We start from the raw sequence: 27714 nt of genomic DNA on the forward strand, positions 1-27714 counted from the left end.
CTTTGTTGAACGCTTATGACACTTCTGTCTCTCTTTCTCCCCCCCCCCCCTCTCTGTGTGTGTTTGTGTGTGTGTGTGTGTGTGTGTGTGTGTGTGTGTGCGTGTGTGCGTGCGTGCGTGTGTGTGTGTGTGTGTGTGCGTGCGCGCGCGTGTGTGTGTGTGTGTGTGTGTGTGTGTGTGTGTTTCTACTTACCTCCCTACCCCCTCATTCTTATCTTACTTAATTTTCTGTATTTCCTCACTCCTTCCCCAGTGCAGGGCGGCAAACCCGACATTTATATTCCGGTTAACCTCGCGACCTTCCCGGATTAAATTTCTCCCTCCCTTTCTCTCTCTCTAATCGCAAACGCATAAAAATGTGCCACGATAACTGGATGGTTTGTTTCTTTCTTTACGTTGTCATAGGGCCTATTTCTGGAACAAAGCATAATTACAGTAGTTTTATTATAATAAGAAGCGCCTCACAAATGGCCTCACATATCGCCGCGTCGCTTCCGGCGCACTCAGTGATACGAGAAGAGCAGCCACTAACAAGGATTAACTGTAGGCTCTGTACTCGCACCATGAATTCTTTAAGCAGTCGCTACTCGAAATAAATACAAGAAATACTTTTTACGGGCGCGAGTTCTTTTAATGTTATTCCCTCGGTGGCATACTTTCACTCACAAGTGAAACAATACGACCATTGGGCGCTGTTTACAACGCCATACCTTATTAAAAAAAGAGAGAGAGAGGTTAGAAATTTGGCAACAAGAGAACGAACTGTCTCCCCGATATGCCCTCTCTGAAGTAGGCACATTTGCGCGGCGAAACAAGTGAAGCCGCGCACAATGCTGATCTCTTTATTAAATTTTTCTTTCGTTTCGTTTTTCACTCTGACGACACGCGCACCCGGGCTGCATACGCACGCAGCCGTATACCGAAAAACGGCCGCGCGACAAACGCAGCTGTCGCCACGCGGTCTTTGTCGATTGCGGGCTTCTACTTATTTTACCGTCGTTTCCGTCACACTGCCGAGGCTGATTCCCTCTACTTGAGACGTCCCTTCCTTTCATCCTCGTGGCGCCGTAATTCTCGGGAGCGTAGTCTTTCCTCCGCTGCGTCGACGCGTGCTTGGAGCTGGCGCAAATGCGCGCTAACCTCGTTGCGGCCTGCGTTAACGTCTCCGACCGCTTCTCCGACGACGGCGACGACGACGGCGGTGGCCCACGCTGAAGACGTGGCGCAACAGTGGCGACGAGCCGAGCGAGCGAAAAGAGGCCGGCGCAGATAAAAATCTGGATGCGGCAGCGAGGGCCCTTCCTTGGTCGGTGGTGGTGAGCGCCGAGGCAAAGCGAGCGGTATAGCAAGCGCTCACGTACAGGGAGGGGAACGTCGACGCCGCCGCTCTGATTCGGTTAGGCGCCGTCGTTGCCTGGGATTGACAATGTACGGGTTGGAGACCGAGAGCGTGTCGATGCGTGCGTGGGAGTTGCTGGAGCCAAGTACGGAGGAAGGGCACTCGAGACGCGAGGCAAACAAGAGAGCGTACACTCAAAGCGCCACACGCACAGAGAGCTATGTGTTACGCGGGATGCCCTTCTGTATATAGCGGCGCCGACGAGTGCCCCCTACGTCGAGCAGCTCCCCCCGTGTTGTACATCTTGCGGGTGTTCGAACATTGCGCGTGTAGTTAGTTGCAGCACGCGTCTCTCCGTCGGATGTGGGGCACTTGTCGAAACCCGATCACACGACTCTGTTCCCGTGGCCGCAGAAGAAGCTCAATTCTCCATAGCCTGGTTTCGTATTTCACGTGTTTTGTCTTCTCTCGTCAGGGCTGAATGCGTAGCTCCATTTTTGCTTTCGCTCTTCACGAAAGTACCTAAAACACCGTGTCGTGAAGTCTGTCTCTTTTTTTCTTGTTCTTTGCTTTGTTATTTGCCTGCAGCGTCTGGACGGCATGTGTTTCAGAGTCAGGTAAAGTAGAAACACCGAAAGAAGTACGCCAGAACTTTCGCTCACACACATATTTTCCTGTAAGTACGCAGAGAACAACTTGCACGGTGCATATTCAGCACACAAACCGTCGTGAGCACTCGCTTGTGCCTCGCTCTGTTCGTACAACTCTGCTCGCGTAGCAGCAATACTCACTTGGTTTGTCTTTGTGGAGGGGCGATCGAGGAGTACCTTGCTGGTCGGAACACGTTTTACGAAGCAGATATTCAGGGCACACATTGTTTGCGAGAAGGCACTGCACCAGTGCTTCGCAGAAGAATGTTATGTGACGAAAAAAGGATCAGGAGGCAATAAAACGGGCGGAAGAGACTTTGCAAAATTGGCCGGTATGCGGAAGATAGTGGCGAAAAAAAGAATAAAGAACAGGCGAGACGCATCGCTTTCGCCTCTACATAAAACGGCGCGACACTGTACACTAAATCGCCTGTGAATCAACACGCATTTCCTGTGACACGAGGGCCACTCGGAGCGCTCCTACGCAGGAGGACGCAGCGGCGGTAAAGGATTGCCACTCGCAATCCGAGAGCTCTTCGGTGGGGCCGAGATCTCTCTGCCGGGACCGCTCGTCGACTTGTAAGTACAGTGGGAAAGAAGGGGGAAGGTTAAAGCGAGGGATGGTACGGCGATCTCAGCGGAGCAGCTTCTAGGCGGCAATATCCGGAGTGACACTGTTCGTGGCACTCCGGGGAGAAAGTTCCGCTTCACGCGGATGGATTCGACAACAGTTCTGGGCACATCTCGAGCGGAGCTGCTTGAGTGCCAAGTTACAGCAAGACTTCCCGAGTCATTCGCGCCCTATGGCGTGGTACAGCGTGTTGGCGCGCTTGTACAGCGTACACGTGTGCGCGTGCTGTTCTGGAATTATTTGTTTGAGTGTGTGCGTGAGTTAGCGCGTAAGGGCTGCAAGTGACCGAAGCAGAACTTTTGTTTGCTCGATGAAAGCTTATATAAGTTGGCCGGTAGCACGTTCAGACATTTTGTTCACGTTTTGCGTTGTGTTCCCAGGCTCGGCGCGTGACGACAATTTGCGCTAGTCTGCTCTCTGCACCTTTGTCAAGACACGGGTGCCTTCATTGTTTTTCTTGCACGTGTACCGAACGCAGCCATTGCCAAGATCCATTGCGTTGCGGTATAGGTTCCCTCTCTTCTGTCAGGCCACCGGCAACACTAATATTGTTTGGAAAAGGCAGCAGTTGAGATTCTTATGTGTTTTTGTGTGTGTGTGGCGGTGGGGGCGGGGGGGGGGGACAGGGAGTGATTGAGTGACCAGGCTGTAATGCTTCTTTGGTTAGGGCTATATAAGGAACTGCTGATGCCAAACTAAATATCGGCACGGACGTAGCGTTGTTATACACACACACACACACACACACACACACACACACACACACACACACACACACACACACACACACACACACACACACACACACACACACACACACACACACACACACACACACACACACACACACACACGCACACACACACACGCTGGAAAACTTTGTCGCCGAACAACGCAAATTCGCTGTTCACGGCCAAATAGCAACCTGACATTGCAGGATGGTAAGGAAATAGGAGAACGAAAATTATGCATAACGGGGACCTCGAGAATCGGGCATAGGACAGCGACAAAGAAATAAAGAGAAAAAGAAAAACGAGGTAATCCTTCTTTTTCTTTTTTTTTGGACAGCTCAAGTGACGAACGAGATGAAACGGCAGTAAAATGATTAGGGCGGTGTTCTGTCAGACCCCGCCCAAGCAACGTTACAATTTCCTCTCTAGAATTTCCCAAGCTAGCGAATTCCTATTTGACACTGATTATTTGTCTTATTTCTTCGTGCGTACTCCATGGCATCATCTATCTATCCGCTCCAAAGGATGATTACAGCTTTCGGAGAATCATTACACCAATTTCGTTTTCTTGGTTCCATTATCCGGCCTTCCAGGTTCTCTTTGATTTACTTCGGGTACCTTCAACATGGCGAAGCTCAGTGCCACGACTGCAGCACGTTGTGACATCGCTCTTCCTGTAGTGCGATCACGTGCACCTTGGCAAGTCCGTTTTGACGGGTGAACGCCCACTGTAATGAAACATCGACCGTTCTATGCTAGGCAGCCCAACGTAATTTTTCTTCCACAGTGTTTTCTCGTAACTTGAACGTCTGATTAGGAAAATTTTGATGTTTTCTGCTGCAACAGGCAAGATCACGTACGTATTTCTTGCTTAGCCTACTTGCCACGACTTAGGAATTGAGTATTCTCGTTTACTAGCAGAAGAAAGCTTACACGTGTTAAAAAGATGGGTTAGCACGAAATAAAGCAAATGAATTCCAAGGTTCGCAGCAGTAGAAGCCAATGCAACATACAGTTGATAAGCTGGAATGACTTGCTTCTGTTGAAATTCGTGTTACTAACGCAAACCTCTGAACCCCCGTGAAATGTTTCGGCTTGTAAGCAACAGAATTTCATAAGAAACCAACTGTCCCTTACAACCTCAGCCTCCTTTGAAATCTCGAGCTTTTTTTTTCCCTGCTGACAATCCACGGAGTCGTGTTAGTTATCAATCTTCACTTTCTGCTGCAATACCGATTTGATTAACTTCGGCTTACTCAATGCACACTATTTCGCGACCATCGGTCGGACTCTTTGTGCCCAGAGTTTGCCGCTACAGGGACAGTTACGTTCGCATCTAATTCGTTTACTTGCGCAATCAGTCGAAGTCGCCTTGCTCTTTTATCATTCCCTGGCGTTATGAGGAACCCAAGTAAGACCCTATAGACCTGTCACTTTCTTCGAGTCGGACAGACACCCCTGCGCGCCTCGTATTATCAAATTGCGGAGGCCTGTGGGTAATATAGAAGCACGTTGCGAAATCTGCGTCCCTGATGAATCTACGGTCGACGACAAAAGGCAGATCCCGTAGCAACGGCCACCGGGAAGCCAAGGGACGGGACGCCATTTCTTCGGAAAAAAGAGTTAGGCTTAGTCAAGATTGACGACTCTCGCGAATATTTGGTGAAAGTCGGGGTTAAAAAGAGGGGACAATTCTGTGAAGAGAGCGGAAGTCGTCCCAGTGAAGACGGGCGCGAAATTGGACGCAAAAGTTTAGCGTTATGCAACGAAGTCCAGGAGTTTCGCACGGCATTCATACAGTAATAGGTCAAGAATCACCGTACTTGCGAAATACTTCTTATCGAATACGCAAGAATAGATCAAGTGCACGTGGAAATACTGGTGCCGCAGAAGTAGCAGTTCATCAGTATAAAGTTCACAGTAGTTTGCCAAAAGAGCGAAGCCTGTTGAATACTGATGCAGACAATCGATATATGATAAGACTGGCTCTGGCAGTGCAGGACGACGACACTGGCGTACATGTAGTCACTTTGCAGTCTATGCTTTCTTGTGGAGAGAGAGACTCTTTATTGTAAAAATAGATACTTGCCGGCGTCTATGTAAGGGTTGTCATGTGACTCTATATAGGGATGGGGAATGGTATCACATGATTTCAGAAGACAGGGAAAGTTATAGTAAAAAGAAAGAATATAAACAAATATGAAATGTGCAAGTGAACCTGATACAAATACTTACAACTCGGATGTCAGGAAAGATTTTATGCTTATTTTTCGCTGTGAGCTACTTGCGCCAGAGGGCCATTTTTCGCTCACAACGAACGGCGCCGACACCAACGCCGGAAATTATGTGAGACGAACTCTATCGCTATTGCGTTAAAATTACATATGCTCACGCACCTGACGCGTACACTGCAAACGCAAACTAGCCGAATTGGGAGTTTTAAGGGCTACAATCCTCCTTAATACTGCCTTCATCTGGACAGTACTCCCTTAGGGTGCAATGAGGTGGGTGTAATAAAGTTCTGCGTCCTCAATTTTACTTCATTAAGAAATTATGTGGAAGAAAGGACGTAAATTCACTATATGACGCCATTCGTCGAATGGAGTTCCAAGAACAAAAAACTCCCATCTCATTTCCTCTGGCATGTTTTCTCTATTTTTTCCGAAGCTTTCCATAATGCCTTCAGTGCTGGCGGGCATGTACGCAGCTGTGCGGGGGAAAGAAGTAAAAGAAAGAAAGAAATAAACAAAGAAACTAAAAGGAAAAGCCTGCGAGCCCTCGATATGGCCTATCGGCGCCGCACGCACACTCAGTATATGCTTGTGTATAACGAATTTGCTAGTGGCGGCATGCTTCAGCGCACTAAACAAAATCCCTTGCACAGATAGCCCAGAGAAAGAGATATACGCGGCCCCTCTGAACGGGAGCTGCATATGTTCGAGAGGAAACGAGGGAGCGCCCTTTGACCTTGGCGGCTGCAGCATACTGCGGCCCGCCCCCGCCAGCTTAAAAGCAAGCCAGACGAGGCGCTACCGAAGTGAAATGGGACGAAGCTTCGCGACGCATGCGCGCGCGAAGAAAAAGAAACATAGAAAAGAATTGGCCGCGTATCTGCCTGCTTCGCTGCAAATGTCGTCTAAAGACGATAGAAGAGGCGCTGCGTGAGATATGGACGCCATCTGGCAATACGTCGGGAAACATGAGTGCTGTGTTGCGGGCTGGTAGTCCCGGCGCAGCGACAGGTGAAGACCGGCGGTGACCACCGCGACCGGCGGGGACACCGGCCAGCCCGAACACGCGGTATTGCGCGATGCGCCGAAGGAGAAGAAACGTCCGCACTCAACGAGTACTCTCCACAAACTCTCTTATTTACACGTCGTCTGAGTAAAACAAGAATGCCAGAGCGGCGCCCCCTGTCATTCGTACAATGCGATACTGAACCGAAACCGAAACACAACATGAGCTTGTGCAGAGGGCACGGAGGAAGACAAGTTTCAGCGCAGTCGTATTTTCAGCGCAGCTTAAGAAACTAGGGTCTTTAAAATTGCGTATCTATGTATTTTCTATTAAAGGAACACACCACCTAATACTTACCTAATGATGTTGTGCCTCAGATATGCGTAATATTTACTTCTTGATTGACAACGTTCACAAGTAGGAACAGCCGTACCAGTTCAAGAAGGGTGGGCGGTAAGCAAGTGGTTCAACTTTGGCCGGATGGCTGAATTGAGTGACGTGCCGACAAACAGAAAGACAGACCAAAATATCTGCGTTTAAGTTCCCCAAGAAAGACTATCTTCTTTAAAAGAAAATCACAGCATATCCACGGAGTGAATGATGATGAGTGGGCGAAGCTGCGGAGGTTCATCGGTAAACCGTGAATCTTCCGTGAATTCTGCCCAGTACATCATCACCGATGTGAGATCGGGCGCGTTTATACTAAAGGTTCGATGAGAGTTATGACGACTTGCAGCTCACTTTAATTTTACATGTACGCTGTGAATTTTCATTGTTTAGAAATCCATTGCTATAGAAAACATCTGGCGCCTTTCGTTAAGCAGCTGGCGTCTTTTCGTTTTGCTTTAGAAACATCTGGCGTTCTTGCGTTTTGCTTTTAGAAAACATCTGGCGTCTTTCGTTGGTTTATTTCATCAATCAACGGCGTTTTGAACAAAATTTTTATTTTTTAATCACGCACAGGAGAAATCTCACCAGGCACTACCTTGGAGGTAAACAATGGCTGCTAATGGGAATGAGAGACAGAAGAAGTCGGCTTTTAGCTAACACTTACACTTCTACTTCTACTAACGTTTCCTACTGGAACATGCCAATAGCTGCTAATGAGGAATGACAGACAGAAGAATTCGGCTTTTAGTTAACGCGCAAGCTGCGAATTTTTTATTGTTCAACAACGCACAGGCAAAATCTCCCACCGGCACCACCTTGGAGGTCAAGATCTGGTACTAGCGTTACGACTGGTTACGCACTACGACTACGACAACTACGAGGGACGAACGGGTGCCGCTTTAAGGAGCTTCGCCCCTAAAAGAAACGCGAGGAGGGAGTCGTTCCCGCGGTGGCGCGATCGTAGCTTGGCCTTGTGTACGCCACTTTTCAAGTGATCAGCTGTGTCGGTCGTGTGTGCGCGTTTTGTGCCTGCAGCCTCACTGTGTTCTCGCCGCTGGATGTGAAATGCGTGGTTTGACGACAGTGCAACATGCAGCGCTGCGAGTGCGATAATCGCGACGGCCTGTCGACACAAGCGAGCGTGCCGTTGTGTATTGCCAAGCAGATGATGGGCACCCTGCGTGCTCGGCATAGTCAGGAGCAAAAATGGTAAGTAATACCACGGCCGCTACATAGAAAAAAACAGGTGCGGCCTGCTGCGTGGCGCCGAAACGGCGTCCGGGGCCTAGTTCTCCTTGCGCCCGCTCTGGCGCCACCACACCGGTCCAGCTGTTCACGGAGAAGCGCTTCGACAGCCGCGTTTGTACGGGCGACACTTACTCCAATCAGGCCGTAGATTACGCGTTTTATAGCTTCACATTACAGGTTGAATATTGAAGTCGTTATTAGAAATGCCAAGAGATGCGCAAGATCTAATGTGGTTTGGCAGGCCTTATCTACAGGAAAGCTACGTTCTGTGCTTGGTTCTGAGGCCGACTGTGGAACGAACGCTTCGATCTCGTCTTTTCACAGGGTGCGAGGAACTTTTGATCTGAGGGCTTTCTCCTGAGCTTTCACAATCACCTGCCCCAACTAGTGCGTCATCACTGCATTCATTCGCCGGCGTTTCCTGGGCTGCGCGTTCTTTTTTTTTTTTTTTGCATGTAGTGCGGATAACCGGGAAACACAGTTGGGACCGCAGTCGGAAGCAAAATGCTAATCTTCGTGTTCTTTTTATAGTCATCCTCAGTGAAATGTAATGCACATACCAGCGACCTGTCGGTTGGCTCCCACTTACTTGCTTTCCCTGATGGCCCTTGCCGAGAAATATTCTTCAGCCACGCTTCGCGACGCTGCAGAGCGCTAGGGAATTCGTGGTACTTCATAGTAGCGTCTCTTCTCGCGTTTGAATTGCACAGCGGCACACAACAGCTTCGCGGCATCCTCACCGCTGGAAAAAACCGTCCGCCACAGACGCGCACACCAAATAAACGCACTCAGGCGCAAGAAACACGAGGAAAGCTACTCACACACACGATCACACAAAAAAGCACACGAACAACGCATAAATTCCGAGCCGACCACATTGTAGCACCACGGCCGCTGCATAATGGTAGCACGAACTGGCCTCTGCTTTGCGGACCGCGCTAGTGGCGTCCTCACCAAAAACTGCGGCCGCAACTGCGAACTCGACCGGGACGCGCTTGCCCATTGACGGCCACGCGACGCAGCAGGCCGCACCTGTTTTTTTTATGTAGCGGCCGTGGTAATACTGATGTTCTCTCTCTCTGCGAGTCCTTATCGTCGCTCATGCACATGTAGATGACCTTCTGCACATTGCGTCGCTTGAAAAGTGCAATGAAAAGCAAAAAAAAAAAAAGATCGGCATATCAAGCTTGCGAAATGTCCGCCAGCGCACCATGAGCGTGTCATGTAACCCATGCCGTACATTACACCCATGTCATTCATTGTTTCCATGTTGCCAGCTGTCATTTATGTGCGTCGTACAGTCACGTCACGCTATACCAATCTTGGTATGATATCACGTTAGAGAACCGGCCGCGAGCGCACCAGGCTCCATGCCGTAAATGACATACATGTCGTTATTTTCATGTTGCTATATGTCATTTATGTTCGTCGCACAATCACGTCACGCTATATCAATTTTGGTGTATGTCAAGCTAGCGAACCGGCTGCGAGTGCACCATGAGCGTGGCGTGTGTACATGGCATGCATGTATTTATTTTCATGTTGCCAGCTGTCATTTATGTTGGTCGTACAGTCACACTGCACAATACCAATTTGCTGTATATGAAGCAGGAGAAACGGTCACTAGCGCCCCCGAGACTATGTTGTCAAAATAACGCCATACATGACAAGAGTGTCATGATTTGCACGTTAGAAACTGTCATTTATGTGCGTCATACACTCTTGTGACGCCATACCTATTTTTGTAAATATCAAGTTAACGAAACAGTCGCAAGAGAACCAAAGGAGTGACGTGTAAACATGTCGTTCATGAAATGCATATCATGATTTTCATGTTATGACCCATCATTCATGTTCTTCATGCGGTCGTGTCATGCCACACGAATTTTGGCATACATCCCATTAACGAAACGACCACACGAGGAATGAGTCGTAGGCGGCTAGATAGATAGGTTGATAGATCCGCTCAAAGTCGCAGAAGTGTTTAAGAAATGCTTCGCATTTAAGTCGTTAAACTCAGATAGCAGTGATGTGTGATGCATGTTTTGGATCTCCTGTGAATATCACTCATGCCGCGAGTGCGCCCTGATAAAGTTTGCACGATATAATTTTAATGCTTGCGATAAAGCATGAATGAGGCATGATGCTTTCAGGGAATATACACTAGTGCAAAAGGCCACGGTTATCACATTGTCACGTGATGGAATGTGCATAAAGGATAACTTTGTTTTCTATTAATTCTGTTCTCCAACTTCATTTGTTTGCTTTAATCCTTCGTCATCGTGTCAGTTTGCACCCATTGACATGTGACAAGACCGTGCGCTCTCATTTTGCAGCATCTACCTTGGATGCAGTCAACTACCCTGGACATCTTTCTCCCGCCATGCAACTGTGAGAACCCACCGAAGCACAGATTATCAGGAAGTGAAAAGAATTTTCGGCAACAATTTTGCATTGCGCACTCTGCCCGTCTCCTGAAATAGCATATTAAGGTACATATACACTGTACCTTGATACATATGCATCAAGGAACAGTGAAATAGCATATCAAGGTACATTAACATCATTAGCTTGGATTCATTTAGCTAGAACGAATAAATCATGCTAAAGCTATATAATGATGGCCATATCATGTGACAGACATCTGCTAAGTGCAGTATGTATTGTGAAGCACATGCATCTTTTGGTATTGAATGAATGAATGAATCTTTATTCCAGCAAAACACAGGAAATAGGCTTCAAGCGAAAAGCGACAGTGGTAGCTTGAGAAGTGCACAAGGCCCAGTAGAGCAAAAAGAGAGACAGAGCAGTAGAAACGTGTGCACGTTCAAAGGCAAAACATATAGGCATACAAAAAGAAACAGGAAAGACAAAGCAAAAGAAACGTGCACATTCAAAGGCAAAACACCTACGCCATCTGCAAAGTGACAAAATCAAAAAGGGTGAACATTTACGCTAGTGAAAACAATGAAAATCAGAAAAAAGTGAAAACAGAAAAGAATGAACGGCCATTCAACGGCATGGAAGGAATGCAACTTCATTGGTCACATATCAACAGTGGAATTTGCCAAGGTTACATGTGTATATTCTTAGCCATTAGGAGATGTGCAAGGCTAATTTAATCGCATTGACATAAGTCAGCTGTTGAGTCTGTGAAACCAGATTGTGGAATCATCTTGTTTATTCCCTCTCGTTAATTTGCTGTTTTGCATTATGTTGCCATAGTGTTTAAGGTCAATACATAGTATCATGACTGTTGACACATTTTGACAAAGTGAAAGCGCTGTTATTGTGCCCAGGCCTTAGTTTGTCCTCATTAGAAGTGCGCAGTTTATTTTTTACCATGGTTCAATGCCAAGTTGCCCAATCTTCACTCCTAAACAGAGTAAGTGCTGTGATCAAGCCCTTCTAACATTCACAACCCTTTTAAAGTGTACTTATAATGATAACTTTACTGACATCAAAAACTACCCAGATAATGGTAAACATGACAAAGTACACTTCTGGTGGTGTTTCGCATTTTTTTGCGTCCGTTTGTTTTTCGCCCTGTGCATACTAAGTAAACAGCTCACAAGGAAATATTTAGCGGCATCTCAATTTTGTATTTATTTCGTGTTTTGACAAAATGTCTGCAATAAGGATAGTCAAGTGCGAATCTTCGGTAAGATATTCATTTTTATATATACAGAAATCTTAGTGGACTTCTTTTTTGTGTAATTTTCAGGAATACACTTCTGGCAAAGCAGCAAGTGTTGCTTGCCCACCAGTCTGTGTTCAAGACAAGCGTATTGTGGGCATGAGTGTCGGCAGGATTTTGTCTTGGAGGTGCAAGGCGGCGTAACGTATCGGCCTGGTGAGCGGGAGAGCATTGGTGTAGCTTGGGTGGGGTCAAGTGCTGGTGTGTCTTGAGGAGGGCAGGTGCTCTTTTTGCAAACCCCTGCCGACACCCATGATTGTGGGAACACCCTGATGTGCCTCACTTTACACTATGTCGAACAGCTCGTACATCTTACCATATTTGGGCCAACACTGGTATTGATGCAGAGTGTTATGAGCGATACTGCGTGCAACTTGTCTGATATCGTGTACATTTGAAATCTTCGTATTGTTTAAAAAGACGCTGAGTGGACCCAGTGTTATTCAGCAAACATCTCTTAACAGGGGCAGTTGGGCGAGTTGGTGTATATTCATTGTTAAAGAGGGTGCAAAAAAAGCACAGCACAGAGAAATGAAGAGGACAGGATGACGCGCTACTAGCAACTGAAGTTTAATCGAAACCACAGAAAGGTGTAAACACACAGTACGAAAAAATTACAAGACTAAACAATCACACATCCACAGAGGAATGAAGGGGGCAGACAGGACAATGCGCTACTAGCAACTGAAGTGTAATCAAAACCACAGAGAGATATAAACACACATGACTAAAAAAGCCAAGCAAATGTTCAACTTCACTTGTTAGTAGTGTGTCGTTCCTTCCCCTTTGTTGCTATGTGTTGTGATTTCATTTTCGCGTTTTCCTTACCTATAAACTTAACTCCTGACTGTTTTACAGCCTCTATACATGTGTCGTCAATTTTTATTCATCCTCATGGCGTATCAAGTCCTAGGATCCAATGTGCAAAGCGACCAGTCACTATAGGAATGTTTTTTTATTTAGTGCATGTGATTAACTCCAAGTTGACATGGCAGCCATGGTACTTGGATTATTTTCAATGTGGTAATTATGCATAAGCCATCAAGTGAGGAATTAAGGAAGAACTTTTGAGTTACAGATGGCATTAGCTGGCATAAAAACATTGAAACATAGCTGTGCTAGTTATGCATATTAGAAGTATTGGTACATTGCAGTCATGTGATTATGCTGACAAGTTCCCAAGCACACTTCCAGAAATTTACGATGGCTTCCAGGTATCTGTGAGTAAATATGTACAGCAACATATGAAGGCAACCTTGTAATTTTGTGGGCATTGCTGAATGCTTTTATGCATCTTGGTAAGTGGACCTACAGTCAACACCACAGGTCTATTTCGGGCATTTTTGTAGGAAACTCAACTACAAATTAAGTGCGACATGTTTTGATGACATAGGGCAAACTAATGCAATAAAAAACGACAGGCCTGCGCGGAAAGCGCAGCACAATCACAGCGAAAGCTGGAAGAGCGGCATTTCTAGAGCCCGTTATAAACTCTCCTGTGGCTACTAATACAGGTACATTAGCAACGTAACCACTACGCAACAAAGCGTAATTTTTGGGAAGTTGGGAAGCGCCCAGCACGACATTATTCGTTGTTCTGTGGAGAAGCGAGGTACCATATGTAAGCGATTATGTGCAGTTTGTTGATGCGGCGGTTGATGACGATGAATAATTATGGATGCGCCCTTTGTAATGGGTTGGAAGCTTTAAACGATCCACTAGTTACGTAATGCATATTGTGTGACGCCCGGTCGTTATTTAACTGTCCCACCACGCTTTATAACACACTTTAACCGGAGAAACGTAGAGCGAGAGAGAGAGAGAGAATTGACTTTATTGAGACCCTGAGGAAATGTATCATGGGAGCCTTATGGGCTTCCTTGGCAACCAACAGAAGTGCACTTGCGAGAAAACCACTACGCTATAAATCATTGTAATTTTTGAGAAGTAGGGCAGTAGGCACTGTGCCGTTTTTCGTCATTCTAGACAGCCGTGGTACCTGCTAAACGCATGTAAGACATTATGCGCACTTTGTTGATGCTGTGCATGATGACGATGAAGAATTATGGCAGAGCTCTTTGTAATGGGTTGGAAGCATTCAACAACCTACTCGTTGCGCAATTCGCATTGTGTGACGCCTGGTTACAGAATTCGCGTTGTGCGACGCTTGGTGCTTATTCTACTCTTTTACCACGCTATATTGCATATGCTAATGTGGTTCCTTCCCGACAGGAAGCCTGTATAGGACCTTTTTTCAAAGCAGTTTCAAGCACCGGCATGGCTCAGAGGTTGAATACTGGGTTCCCACGCAGAGGGCCCAGGTTCGAACCTCGTTCCATCCTGGAGTTTTTTTCTTATTTAGTATTTTTTTTCTTATTTCGAGCGATACTGGTTACGGACACCGGCGGCGGCGGCGGCGGCGGCGGACAACTATGGCAACAAAAACGGCCGGTGAAATGATCTCATAACAGCTTTCGCTGTAAAAACTGTACAACTGCCTGTCTACACGGTTTCTTATTTCGCAAAAGTGATGCTAGCCTTATTGTACTAATTTAGTTGCCTTCGTGTGTAGGCTGACACCAAGTTCCTTGGGTAGCTTATTTTTTTTTATTGTACTTGCATACAGCCACGGTGAAGTGCACACGTCAGCGTGCATCATGCTGAGATTTTACACTCTACTTTCGTGTTGCTTTACTGCTGTGAATTATGTATAGTGCTTAGGCTGTACTGTATATGTTGTTCCACGTGTTCAGGTTTGGGAGTATAGGTTCTGTGCGTCGCGCGACGATGGAAATATATACCTATCTCCTTACATTGACACGAGAACTGCTACTGTTTTGATTCCAATAAAATGTTGCAACCACTGGTTCTTGTATCAATTGAAGTATGACTACTTGTCGTGCATGCAAATTGAAGAAATGAACTTGTGCTTGCAAAACAAATTTCTGAAACACTGCCTGCTCAATGTAACTGCTTGTGTTTTATTACCAAACACATTGAACAGATGATTCCCAGATTATGACACATTGTAGAAGAAAGATAGGCAACAGAAAGTTAGACAAAGTCATCACTGTGTTCTAACGTAGATTGGGTGATCTTTTATCAATAGTAGCATAATTGAAGGTGGCTGTTGTATAAATAAAGTTTAAAATAGTGTGCAGGTGGACGAGGGAGTGCACATACGATAAAGATTTTCCAGTTTTCTGCATATTTGCTACAGTCCTCGTGTTTCTGTGTTACGATTGTGAAATTCTGAATTGCCAACAAGCCAACCTCTCTGCTGCTGTGATGAAGTAATTCAACAGAACCATATTTTCTCAAGAACAGCTCTTCCATTGATGAAGAGGGTAATGCTTTTTTTTAATGGGTACTGCATCATCTGTCTGAGGGGAGGGTCAAGTACAAATGGGCGTTCACAAGAGAGAAGTGCAAGTACATTAACTTTTTTGTTTTGTGGGAGACCTGTCACTGGTAAACTGGGGAGGTTGTCCTTGACCTCGGGGCACGCGTTAGGCATTCGCTTTAACGCGGTGGCGTGATGCTTAACAATAAAAGCTAATTAGTAAGAAATGTAGGTAGTATCTGAGTATGAAAGCAAATAAATACTGAATATGCGTTATAGAGAATCACTGAAAGCCGCGCTAAAGCGTGCATTGCGAATAAGCGCTAATTGCGGAAATAGATAAGCGTTCAGCTGCTCAGCAGGCGCTGCTGCCCCTAGCTGCGTGCAGCTCACGGCTGTACGCGCGCATTCAACGCACTTTATGTAGACGCGTTACAATGTCCTTGTAACTCTGGAATTTTCTGCGTGTGTAATTTTCATATGTGAACGCAGGCGGTTTTCGAAGAGCTCAGAACACGCTGCCGCTTCTAGACGCGTTCAGCTCGCGTAGGCAGAAATAACGAGAATTGCTCCACAGCATGCGCTCATGGAATGCACATACGTTCGGTCATCTGAAGATACCTTTGTCGCGCTGGTATTCACAAATTTCGGGCGAGCGAAGCATTGTCGATATATGGAGAAGCACTCGAGAGGGCACAAGTTTATCATTTTTCTATAGGCACGACACGACGAACCGACGAATTCGGAGCCGAAGGTGTTTACGTCGGCCTGCATGACGCCGCACAAATTAGGTATCGACCTTACTCAAGCGCAAGCACACGCCGATGGTACAAGAACAGACGTTCGGAGTTCTGCGGACGGATTACCAGCCGCTGTGTACATACATTGGTACATATATAAGCCCATGAAAAAAAGCACGCGAGTAAGTGGTGGCGCTGTAGTGTAATGGCTATGGTGTTTGCTTGCGGTGCGTGTGGTCGCGAGATCGATTCCTGTGTTGTGCGTACTTGTATGTAAATGTCATAACTGTGCATAAATACATTGATGTCCATTTTCTAATATGTCCTAGTGATAAATAAGAGCAGAAATTGTTCGTGAAGCTTTAATATAGTGCTTGAAAAATTTCTTTTCTCGCGACCGTTCTGGGGTCGCCTATAAAAGGAGGTTTTAAAAGCTCTTAAATGAAGCAGAAAAACCCCCAATGCGGTCCGTGCAAGCCCCCAAAATGAGTTCAATAGAAACACCAAAAGTACCTTGTAAAGACTCTGTTAGTTCCATGCAATCACTCCCTTAACAAAGGATGTAAATGAAACCTCCTTTTGAAGGGGGTTTTGCGTAGTACCTTCAGGATGCACGTTATGCGTCGAGCCCGAAACTCTCTAAAAGGCTCAAACCCGTTTGCAGTGCATAGGCACTTGTCTTTCGTGTACGCAAGCGCATAAAACCGTGCCGGTTTAGAGCAACAGCGAGATATGCATACAAGAGTAGGGACATAGTGTAGCTATGAAAGTCATAATCGTATGGGCGTTTATTGTAATATGCATGCTCATATGTTCAGGACAGCCACTCCACATTACTTTATCGAGTTAGCTTAATTATATGCGCGTTTTATCCAGCCGCCGTTTTGAAGCACACACTCCATACTCCGTATAGTCAGTTTCAGCGCTAACGCTATAGACCCACGCTTTTTGAAGCTTAATTCATCGTCATTTCGTTATTAGAGTATGCAAGCTACAAAACGAAAGAGTCGTTAAAGGACACAAAAAGGACCGTCCTATTCCCTACGCACGCCCTCCTTACTAAACAAAAATAATAAAGAAGCACGAAGATAGACAGAGAAAGGCCGTTCAAAGGCGGTAAGTGTCCCTCAAGCTCGCAACCCTCGGGCAATTCACAAAGGTTATGTACGAGCGCTCTTATGGCTGGCCGTACGGCGCTGGCCCGAAATGTGCCCGCAAACACCGGAATGCTCTTTAAGAGGAAACTGCAGAGCGTGAACCCTGGACTCTTCCACCTCATCGCTGCTCACTTTTCCTCTTCACATTTTTATTTTATGGCGCTTCGAAAAGCAAACGGTGGCAATAGTTCCTGTTTGTTGATCCTTTTGACTGTCCTCTCCTTGCGTCTCCGTTCGAGCGAACGGAGGGCTAAGGCCGGAACCATAATAAACGGAAGTCAGTCAATCGTTTCTCTTCGTCTGTGTGTGTTTCCGCGCGTTCCGTTTCCGTGTGTGTGTTTCCTTTCTGTCGGTGCGGGCCCCATAGCGCCCCCCCCCCCCCTCGGACAGCACTAAAAAAAGGTAAAAAAAAATAAAGATAAGCGAACGGCGAACACTTTGGGAAGTCTAATATCCCATCTGTACTTGGACATTGGCGAGAAATAGAACTTCTTACATCGCGCATGGAAGCGGGCCGAGCAACGGGTGCCGCCTTTTACGAGATTTCTCTAGAGATAAGATAAAACCAACAAGATGGGGGGCATAAATATAAACGAAAGAAAAAGCCAAAACAAACAAGGGGAGGCTTGTTTTACGACGACCCCTGCACCGTCAGGCCCCGGGTCGATTTTTACAAATGGCGACAAACTTTAATGCTTCCCTTCCGAGAGGCGGGCGCGGAAACGGTCGAGTATCTCGCTTTAGCCCGAACTTCTCATTGCTGTCTATCTCTCTTTTTCCGGACGCGTATAATGGCGGTCGGCAGCGCAAGAAACAGAAAAAAAAGGCCTCGTAGTATAGTGAGCTCTATTACGCGCACCGACATTCTTGTTCGCTCGTTTTACTTCGTCTCGCGAAGCCCGAAGGGGCAATGGTAGCGAAAGTTCCGAATGGACGCACATTTTTGAGACAAAACAAAAGACGCGTGGCAGAAACTTTACAGTGGAGAGGAGGACGGAAAGGGGAATGGGAGGTGGAAGATGACGCGTACAGGAAGGGTCGAGAAAACCAGTGGCGAAGACGATACGGCATACAAGTCGTTCGGACGGCAAAAGAGCAAAACTACCCAGATAAGGCGAAGATCGAGACACCGAGATCTGCGGAAAGCATACGGGCGGGAGAGGGGCAGCGCAGTAATGAAAGCGATTCGGAAACGGGCGCAATGGCTCGCGAGGAAACCGCATGAGTGGCCAAGAGTCGAGCTGGGTGAGGGGCCGTACGGTGACGGAAGTTCGCGGTCGCCGCATTCTTCCTCTTACGCAGCGCCACTGTGTTCCCTTGAAACGTTCAACCTAGGGACACGTACGGGCTCCAAAGGGAATGACGGAAAGTGTGTAGACAGCCTTCCGGGCTAGACACGACTCTCTCGTCACCCACCGCCTCTTTCAGAGAGCAGTGCAGGGCAGAGCTCGTCCAGCAACAACAACAACGTCTGTAACTCTTTCCCGGAAGTCGTAAAAACGGAAGCAGGTCGAAAGAGAGCACAGGGCGGAAGAATCGGTCGAGGAACGGCAGAGGGGGAAGTATACAAGCGCCCTCTGCCGTCCTGTGGGGGCACTTTCCTGTGTGGCCTTTATGCTCCTTTTACGCATCCGCGAACCACCTCCCATACGGTGCAACTTCCGAGGCTGTATAAGGGAGGTTGACATAATATGCTTTGACCTGTTCGCGCGTTTGCATGCATACGCGTAAACACGGGTCTTTCAGTACTTGTAAGCTTACAAAGGAGTCGCGCCCGCGGACGCACTTTCGTGGAACAATGAAACGCGGCGTTCGCGAAGCGGTTTCGCGAGGGTCGAACCCAGCCGTTTAGAACATCTAACAGTTATAAAAAAAAATCACAGCATATCCACGGGGTGAATGATGATGAGTGGGGCGAAGCTCCGGAGGAAATCATCGGTAAACCGTGAAACTCTTCCGTGAAATTCGCCCAGTACATCATATAAAGAGTGTGAAATACCGTGTATACATTAACCATCAAACTTTTTTGTACTGTTGGTGTACGTGGTCCCTTCATTATCACCGCTTTGTGATCGGCGAAATGCAGGGAAAGTGTGCGCTCCCGAGCGAAAGAGAAAGCGCGCCAAGAGCGACCGCGTTCCCCGCTCGCCCTGTGAGAATTAACGGCAAGGCTAGAGGGAAGACACGACGCGCGTAGCGTTCCACTTCGCGTTCCACGACGCGAGGTCGGTAGCATGCCCAACGAAAGCCAACGGAACGCGATCGTGCAAGTGCTCCGGCTTCGCATCGCCTCATGGTCCCATTTAGCCAAACATCTTGCTCAAGGTGTGCTTTGCGTTTTTTGTAGAAATAATTTCTTTATCATGTACATTAAGACAAAAAGTTGAAAGCTCACTAGAGTATGTAGCGCCCGCAAAGTATGTCTTTTAGTGTGATTAAATCAAGGAACACTACGATGTCTTGTAAATTATGATATCTAGTGAATTGCTCATCTAGTGAGCAATTCATTAAACTAGAGCTGGCTACATATTACTACTACTACAACTACTACTACTACTACAGAGGAGGGAACGACCCACACCCTAAGGAGCTTCGCCTCTAAACGTTTGTCGTCACAGACGTTTGCACGCTTCCGTCCAGTTAGGCGGCAGCGATGAACGCGCGATTATTTAGGACCAAAATTTAAAGCAAAGTTTAACATGTCCATATGAAGAGACAAAATGAACAAAGCAAAATTATATTTTAGGGCTGATGTTAGCAAGACGGGCGACACATGAGGCACCGCGGAAAAGTGTAAAGGAAGCTCTTGCCAAGTAACAGTTATTATGAAAAAAAAAAAATCAACAAATCGCGGGCGAACAACACACAAAAAAAATGAACACCGGGAATGCGCATGCCTGTGATAGGAAAAACAATCAGCTGACTGATTGTTTTAGGTTCAACATCGCGTAAAATAGAGGCACTAGTGAAGGAAAAACAAGGTTAATGCGAAGAACAATGAACGGCGAAATTACTACAAAAAAATTCGATTGTGAACTTCAAAAATACAAATATGGAGTAGAACGACGTACGCACGATGTTGCAGCACTATTCATTCATTGGGAAGAAGTTTTCACTGTGTATAAAATTAGGATGTACCGGACGTCGCTACCAGATCACGTACACGCAGTTGTCTACCTGAGCTCACTAACTTTATCTTATTTCAAGTATAAGTAACCTTGTGATAAAAGTAGTTAAAATATTTGTATTTAACTGGCGTATCTTAACCCTAACGCGTCTAGTTAGTTATATTTCACTATGCTCAGCGCCTGAAAAAAGATACAGCAGGTACGTCAGCGTCCCAATCGCTTCGTGTTATACGGCAGGTAAGGGTTAACTGGAGCGACGAAGCAATGGCACGCATGTCTCGTCGCTTGAACACTATTAAACCTTCCGAAAGAACGGCGCGTTTATTCAGTGACTGCGCCTGAATAATATCGAGAGACAGAATTGGCCCGTGTGCTTCTTGTTTATGTATTTTCTTCGCAGCGCCTGATCATTCTTCATTCTCGCATTGACTGCCAATTGGGCAGAGAGCAAACGCTAAGCGAAGAATCAATACGAATAGCAGCGCGGAACAAGCCCAGAAATTCAACGAGGAAGTACGTTGTGGAGAACGCGAAGCGGAACGTATAAATCTAATTGTTTCACCGGCGATCCGAGAAGCGAGCCTAAATCAGGAATTCCGTCAGGCCCTCCAGCCGATTTTCGTGCTTTTGTTTTTCCTAATTTCGACTAGCCGGTACTTATGATTCTCGCTTTCTTCAAAATTTTTTCTATAACGTCGAAGAAAAAAAAGAAAAACGGGCATGAAATCACCTGTCAAATAAATAAATAAAATAATAACGCTGTATACCAAATTTAGCTTCGAGCGCAGTGCGAAAGCTGAAAAAAAGATCAATCGATAATGACGAGAACTATGAGATTACAACCGCACCTTTTTTCTAATTTGTTTCAAGTCAAAATAGTGCAGAAATGCGTCGATGATTACGCTAATTAGCCGTCTTACTATTAGAATAAATAGCTGAAGTTGAGGACGGTGTAAACATTTGCACCGCTTTCTTTTATAGTGATCATAAAGGTGTTCAGTGATGGTTAGACAACAAGAAGTAAAACAGAAAAAAAATCCACATATTGGGATCCATTGAAAGGAAATTTTGACTCAGCCCAATTAAAAGCGGTTGCTGTAGCTCGATAGCGGGTGAAATAACAGTGACGTTAATGTTTATAGCGGACACAACTGGGGGGAAAGACATTGATAATCGGTTAACGGAGAAGGTATGGACCTGACAATGACTTAGATATTTCTGATAATATAAAATCTGGTGCGGAAATAAATAATGGCTGCTTTTCTGGTGGGTTCTTCTGCCCATAATACAGGCTGACGATAATAAAGCCAATGACAGTGACGACATTATGACGAGACGTATCCAAGACAAAACTTTACCATGATACGGTTCACAACACTCGCTGTGTAACACCAGGGACGCGGTATAAGATAAGCGGAAGAAAAATAACCTCAACTACGTAAGAGCCAAATCAAATCTTTGAGAAAGACAAAAACTGGGTTTTTTTTTTTACGAGCGTTTGCTCCAGAAAACGCGCCTATAAATAACGGCAGCCTTTTCCGTACTAATCTCTACGCTGGCAGCCTACGCGTTAAAAGAGCCAGGCGCACGTGATTTACAGTCTTTCGTGTTTACATATATAAACCCTCGTTCGAGAAGCATGACCTTGGACGTGCCCCTCTGCATTCTCTTGGAATATTTTTTTTTCCCGCGGAAAGCACGCGCACACGTTAAATAAACACCGTAAAGTCAACGCGCATAAGCTTTTCCAAGGCCCGCCGCATGAAGCGGGAAGAGTTCTCGTGAACGCTCGTGTGTACAACTTTCACGCGATACACGAGTACGCAGCTGGCACACACTTCATACAGCTGATTGTCACTTTCTATCTATCGCGTGTTTCGTGCGTGGATGCAGTCCTCCGGCTAGAAAGCATAATATTTGACCATTTTTATCAGCGTGTAGATATATGTCCACGATTTGAAGATTCGAAGTTGGGTAATAAACTTTGTAATTTGTTGCGATAAGAACGACAGGGACACTTCTTGAATCTTCGCCGTCGCCGTGATGTTCCTTAACGTACAAGAGCGATAAGATGAACTATGTACGCAGCTTCGCGTCGTCAAATACGTCGCTATCACTATAAATGTTTTGCCTTCTCTAGAAATGTGTTATTTGGCTTGATCTTTTTTTTCTTCTCAAAGACAGGCTGCCGGAAAAAGTTTACCACAGTCCGTAATACTCCAGCTTGTTCTTGGACAAGCGAGTGAAGTTTATTTGACTTTTGAAGAGTGGAGCTCTTTAACCTTTTCGCGGCACCGGGTAGCGCGAACAAAAAAACTACCACGATCATGAACCGATACACGCTCTCTTCCTCCTCTTCGTCTTCTTCATCACCTTTTGCTTCGCTCCCACAACACGTGCGCCGACTTTCTGGCATGGCATGCAACAACGCAAATGGGCGAGGGAACGAGTACAGAGAGATAGAGAGAGAGAGAGAGAAAGAAAGAGCAAGAGAAAGAAAGAGAAAGAGATAAATTGTTGTCGAAAAGATTTCTTGGCACGGCAGGATTCGAACCACCGTAGTCACGTTTCGAAGGGGAGCGTCGTAACCAGTCGGCTATCCAGGCACGCTAACAGAGCATAGCATTTCCTTGTATACTATACTATACCAAGGGGGTGGGAAAGGGAAGTGACATGAGAAGGAGGGCAAGGAGGAGGGGATAGAGTAAAGCATAAGTGATTTATGTAATACCTGGCGTATGGAACTAAATATTAATAAATGTAAAATTTTGCGTTTTCACAGAAAATTCCACCACCCTTCCATTCTAACATTTGAATGAAATCCCCTTAGTTCCTGTGAACTCAGGTAACTACTTGGGCGTTCGTATAACTTCAAATGTTACCTGGTCTCTTCACATTGAGTACATAATCAGTAGAGCTAAGAGTACGCTTGGCTACTTACGTCACAACTATTCTAATGCCCCATCATCCTTAAAACTACTACTTTACCAGTCATTATAGTGCGCCCCAAATTAGAATATGCTGCAGCAGTGTGGTACCAACACAACGAAAACCTCATCTTTTCTCTCGAGCTCGTTCAACATAATCCAGTTCGATTCACTTATTCTAATTATAACCGTACTTACAGCATATAACTTCAATGAAAGCGAACCTATGCCTTCTATCACTAGCGTCTCAGAGGAAGATAGCCGACTTCTCTATTTCACAAGCTCTATCATCATCCATCTCTTCAAAATGAGTTCATTTCACAGCTGCGTTACTTATCGCACCGTGTGCTACAAAGTCAGAATTCAAACAAGAAATACTAACACTTCCAGTCATTCCTTTTCCCCCAAAACATCCCAGCAATGAAACCACCTTCCCAATGACATAGTCGCCCATCAGTGACAAACTTTGTCCCAAGGACGTAGCTAACATTGTTTAACTAGGAAATTTTAACATGATCTTGTTATCGTTTTGCCGTCGAGATTTAGAAAATTTAGCCAAAATTGTATATGCAGGAATTAATGTCATGTTACCTCGTTTCTTTACATTAGTACTTACTGTCCTTTGCTCAAAGCGTTGCCTAACTACATTGTGTGTATTGCTATTACTAGTGTGTTGTTTCATTACGCTACTGTGTTACTATCTTACTGTATAATGTTACCACCCAATTGTTGTACAATTTCCCGTTTACCACTCCCCTCTGTAATGCCCATGGGCCTTGAGGGTGCAATAAATAAATAAATAAATAAATAACTATAATAGAAATAAAGAGGAAAAGAGAAACAGAGAGAAAAAAGAAGAGCGACAAAGAGAAATATATATATATATATATATATATATATATATATATATATATATATATATATATATATATATATATATATATATATATATATGCCGCCCACCTCCACACATCCGTCAGGCCTGGCACTAGAGCGAAGCTGCCTTGATTTTTTCCTTCTTCTTAAAGATGCACAGTACGGTGGACGGTGAATGGACAGGGCCGGCCACATCCAAGGTGAACGCCTCATAAGTAATCAAGCCGGTAAAACTAGAACGTGAATTTTATTTCGCGAGAGAAATGATTCACGTCATATAACGTACGTTTTTATAAGACATCTAAGAATAGTGGCCGTGAACACACTAATAATTATCCAAATTATGTATTAAATCTCAGCTAGTATGCGGCCTTCAATCCTCCTGATGAGATGTTCGTGTGGACGACCCTGTAGTACATATGACGTGGTGTGATATTACGGTGTTTATTTTTACGGCGGATGTTGCACCTAAAATACCTGGAAACTGCTGTCTTTCATCATTGTTTGGCGTCCTCGCAATTTGGAATACATTTTGTAGTTGCAATTTTCTGTAGCCAAGGTATACAGCAAAATAGGAAACGACCGCTGTATTCTTTACAAACGACAATTATGAGCAGCAACATTCCCCAACGCTTTTATATATATATATATATATATATATATATATATATATATATATATATATATATATATATATATATATATATATATATATATATATATATATATATATATATATATATAGTTCACTGAATCTGTAATCGGCACAACAATCTCCTCTGTAGAAGACGGCTTCTGCGATTGCCACGATGACTGAACCAGCCCTGGCGTCAACACGTCGAGGTCCCCGCTTATAAACGAATCTCACGAACGCCATCTGTCGCACTTGTTCGCTTTGATCCGACTTTTTCGCGAGGCATGTTCTGGCATCCCCTATACCGGCAAACACGTCCTGTCTTGCTCGTCGCGGAGACTTGCTCGTTGTCGCCAGGCGAGAGCGGGAGCGGAGACAACTTCGGGGCAAGAACATGGAATGTTCACGTGCTTGTCCGGATGTTGTGTTCGCCCTCCGGCTCCGCTTCTTCTCCATTCTTCTTGGCTCCTTCTGGCTTGAATTCGGTCGGCTTGGCTTGAACTTGTCTTTCTCTGCCTACAACGCACAACGCTACCGTTTGATGCGTCTAAGAGGAAAAAATTCATTCGGCAAAAATTCATTTCGGATGGTCGACACGCTGGTTTCGTTCGGAATTGGAAAGTTCCTACGCTCCTTGAAACATCTGTGCGCAAATGCGGTATTTGAGAGAAATGGATAAAGTTTACAAAGGAAGTTTCGACTGACTTTCCCAGATATAAGAGCGCGAGGACTACGCCTGTCAACAGTGTGCGGACCCCTGACCTCGTTACGTGAGATAGAGTGAGGTCTTTATTTGATTCCATTCTACTTACACTGCATTTCGTAACGCACTACTTTCCGTAGGCTGATATATTTGTTGGCCGTTACGAAGCTCGGCAAGATGCATGGCAAGCTGTACCATTGTCTCCTACGGGGTATTCCGGCGTCTCAAAAGTCATCCTGACGGGAAATTTTAGGCCCTACATGCGTATGCAGATACTCAGTTGAGATGAGAATTTCAGATTAGAGCTTTGGTGCATCTCAGTCACTAAATATAAGTACGTCCACAGACATCAGGAAGTGCTAGGCTGCAGCCCACTGTGTTTCATGTGAAAAGGTATGTGGACGTGCCTTTCCACAGGTGATATATGTGCGTATATTTTTTTTTCTACAAGTCGCATAATCTTGTGCGTGGAAATCCATCGAAGCGAAGCAAGAATGCTTATTAGTAATTGATCTTTTCAGACTGGCTGCGTTGCCCGGTGATTGCCAGATAGTATCAAAACTCTTACATTCTTCCAATGTACCATTGTGACGTTTTAATACCTAGGTACAAACGAATGCAAACACTCACCTGCCCTTTAGATGTCAGAGGGAGTCCCTGTTTCGCTGCCCAATGTATTCCGGTGTTCACTGTCTAGACCTGCAGGCAAAAAAAAAGGTCATACGTTCAATGACAAGTGTTACCAGACAGCCAGAGTGAAGCGCATATGAAGATGCGTTGAAAAGCGTAAACCAGAAAGCCACGTTGTCATTACTACACTGACATCATTGCAGTATATGTGCACCATCAGTACAAAGGCTCAGTAGTAGTACCGCCTGTCGTTTCTAACCTTGGGACCTCCTTATGCATATATAACTGTATTGTATTCGTTTACTGCGCTAGTAATAAAGGTTGATTTAAACAAGAATTTTATACAAAGGAGTGTGAGACTTCGGCAAAGTGCGAACGTTTCTTGTGTGTCTTGTGTGTGAACATTGTTGTCGACACGTGGACATTATCCATGACGTGAGAACATTCCTTTTAAAAGGACATTGCCTTGAGTGAGTTTTACAATACTCTACTTTTATTTATAGTTTCGTGATGCTAATTAATAAGTAAAGGAAGAGGAGTAGCCGGAGCCACGTATGGGCACCAACCTCTCCTTAAACACATTTAATAATAATAATAAAAAAGAATTGTTTTGCATGAGTTCTACAATGCAATACAAAAGCTTCAGCTAATAAGTGTTCACAATTTTTTTAAGTATTGCATTTATATCAGGCTATTTTGCCCGTAACGGAATAATGTACTCTAATTGCGTCTTTGAGGAACAAGGTTAGTAGATCATGCGACTGCCTTGGGAGCGCACAGTTGCGGGCCAGTTTGTAAGGCATAGTGCAAAAAAAAAAAAAAAAAAAAAAAACAGGCTCAACCGCGAAAGACGCGACCACAGACAAGAAAACACAGGATGGACTCTTTTCCGGTGTTTTATTAGTTCCAATGTTTACTACTGCGTGTTTTATGCGTTCCCTATACACCTATACTTCTGTTATTGAAGAACGTACACTCACACTCCGCGATAAAACTTTGGAAGCGATAAAATGCACGCGCCTGTATGATTAGAGGTGATGCCACTTGAATATTGCCACGTTCGTTTCTTCTTATCACTTTTGCTGTATTCGGTTTTTGCCCACAAAGACTGTCAGCAACGCTCAGCGAAAACCGCGTCTCACTCTTCGAGAAGCTTCGCGATTATTTTAGATCATTTTGTTAAGATTGCGCGCAAGACGCGAACACTCGAGCTTATTCTAGAGATTGCGCAACAACGAGGGATATCGCTGGAAAGTTCGATAGCGCCTGTATAAAAGCCGACGCGCTTCACCACTCGTCAATTTTATCGACGGTCGACGCTCTGTTCGCCGCTATCAGTGTATTGCTGTAGTTTGACTTTCAGTATCTCGGACGTGCTGACTGCTGCCTTCGTCGACGTCACGACCACGTGACAATATTCTTGAACCGATGCGACATTGCACCACTTTCAGCAACGCTACGATGGACTCTACTTATTTTTGAGTAGTGAATGTACACTGCATTTTAAATAAACGTAATATTTATATCCTATAAAACTCTGAGAATCCTTCCTGCTTTGAGAAGCCCGGCATACCGTAAAATACATGCATAAAAGGTGAGTTCACAAAGGGCTGGAATTTTGACGCAGAAGTTCAAGAAAGGGCAGGACTTCAT

General features: G+C 45.3%; 1 protein-coding gene across 1 annotated transcript in view; it reads right to left on the reverse strand.

Annotated features, from left to right (window-relative positions):
- LOC119383178 (alpha-2C adrenergic receptor) overlaps positions 1 to 26130 on the reverse strand; it is a 313876-nt gene extending 287746 nt beyond the window's left edge. Inside the window, exon 1 of the mRNA XM_037651211.2 lies at positions 26062 to 26130. The gene's annotated coding sequence lies outside the window, so the exon portion shown is untranslated. The remainder of the gene's footprint in view (positions 1 to 26061) is intronic.
- Positions 26131 to 27714: the final 1584 nt, after the last annotated feature.

This window comes from Rhipicephalus sanguineus, chromosome 2 (assembly GCF_013339695.2).
Source record: "Rhipicephalus sanguineus isolate Rsan-2018 chromosome 2, BIME_Rsan_1.4, whole genome shotgun sequence".
Classification (NCBI taxonomy): Eukaryota; Metazoa; Arthropoda; class Arachnida; order Ixodida; family Ixodidae; genus Rhipicephalus; species Rhipicephalus sanguineus.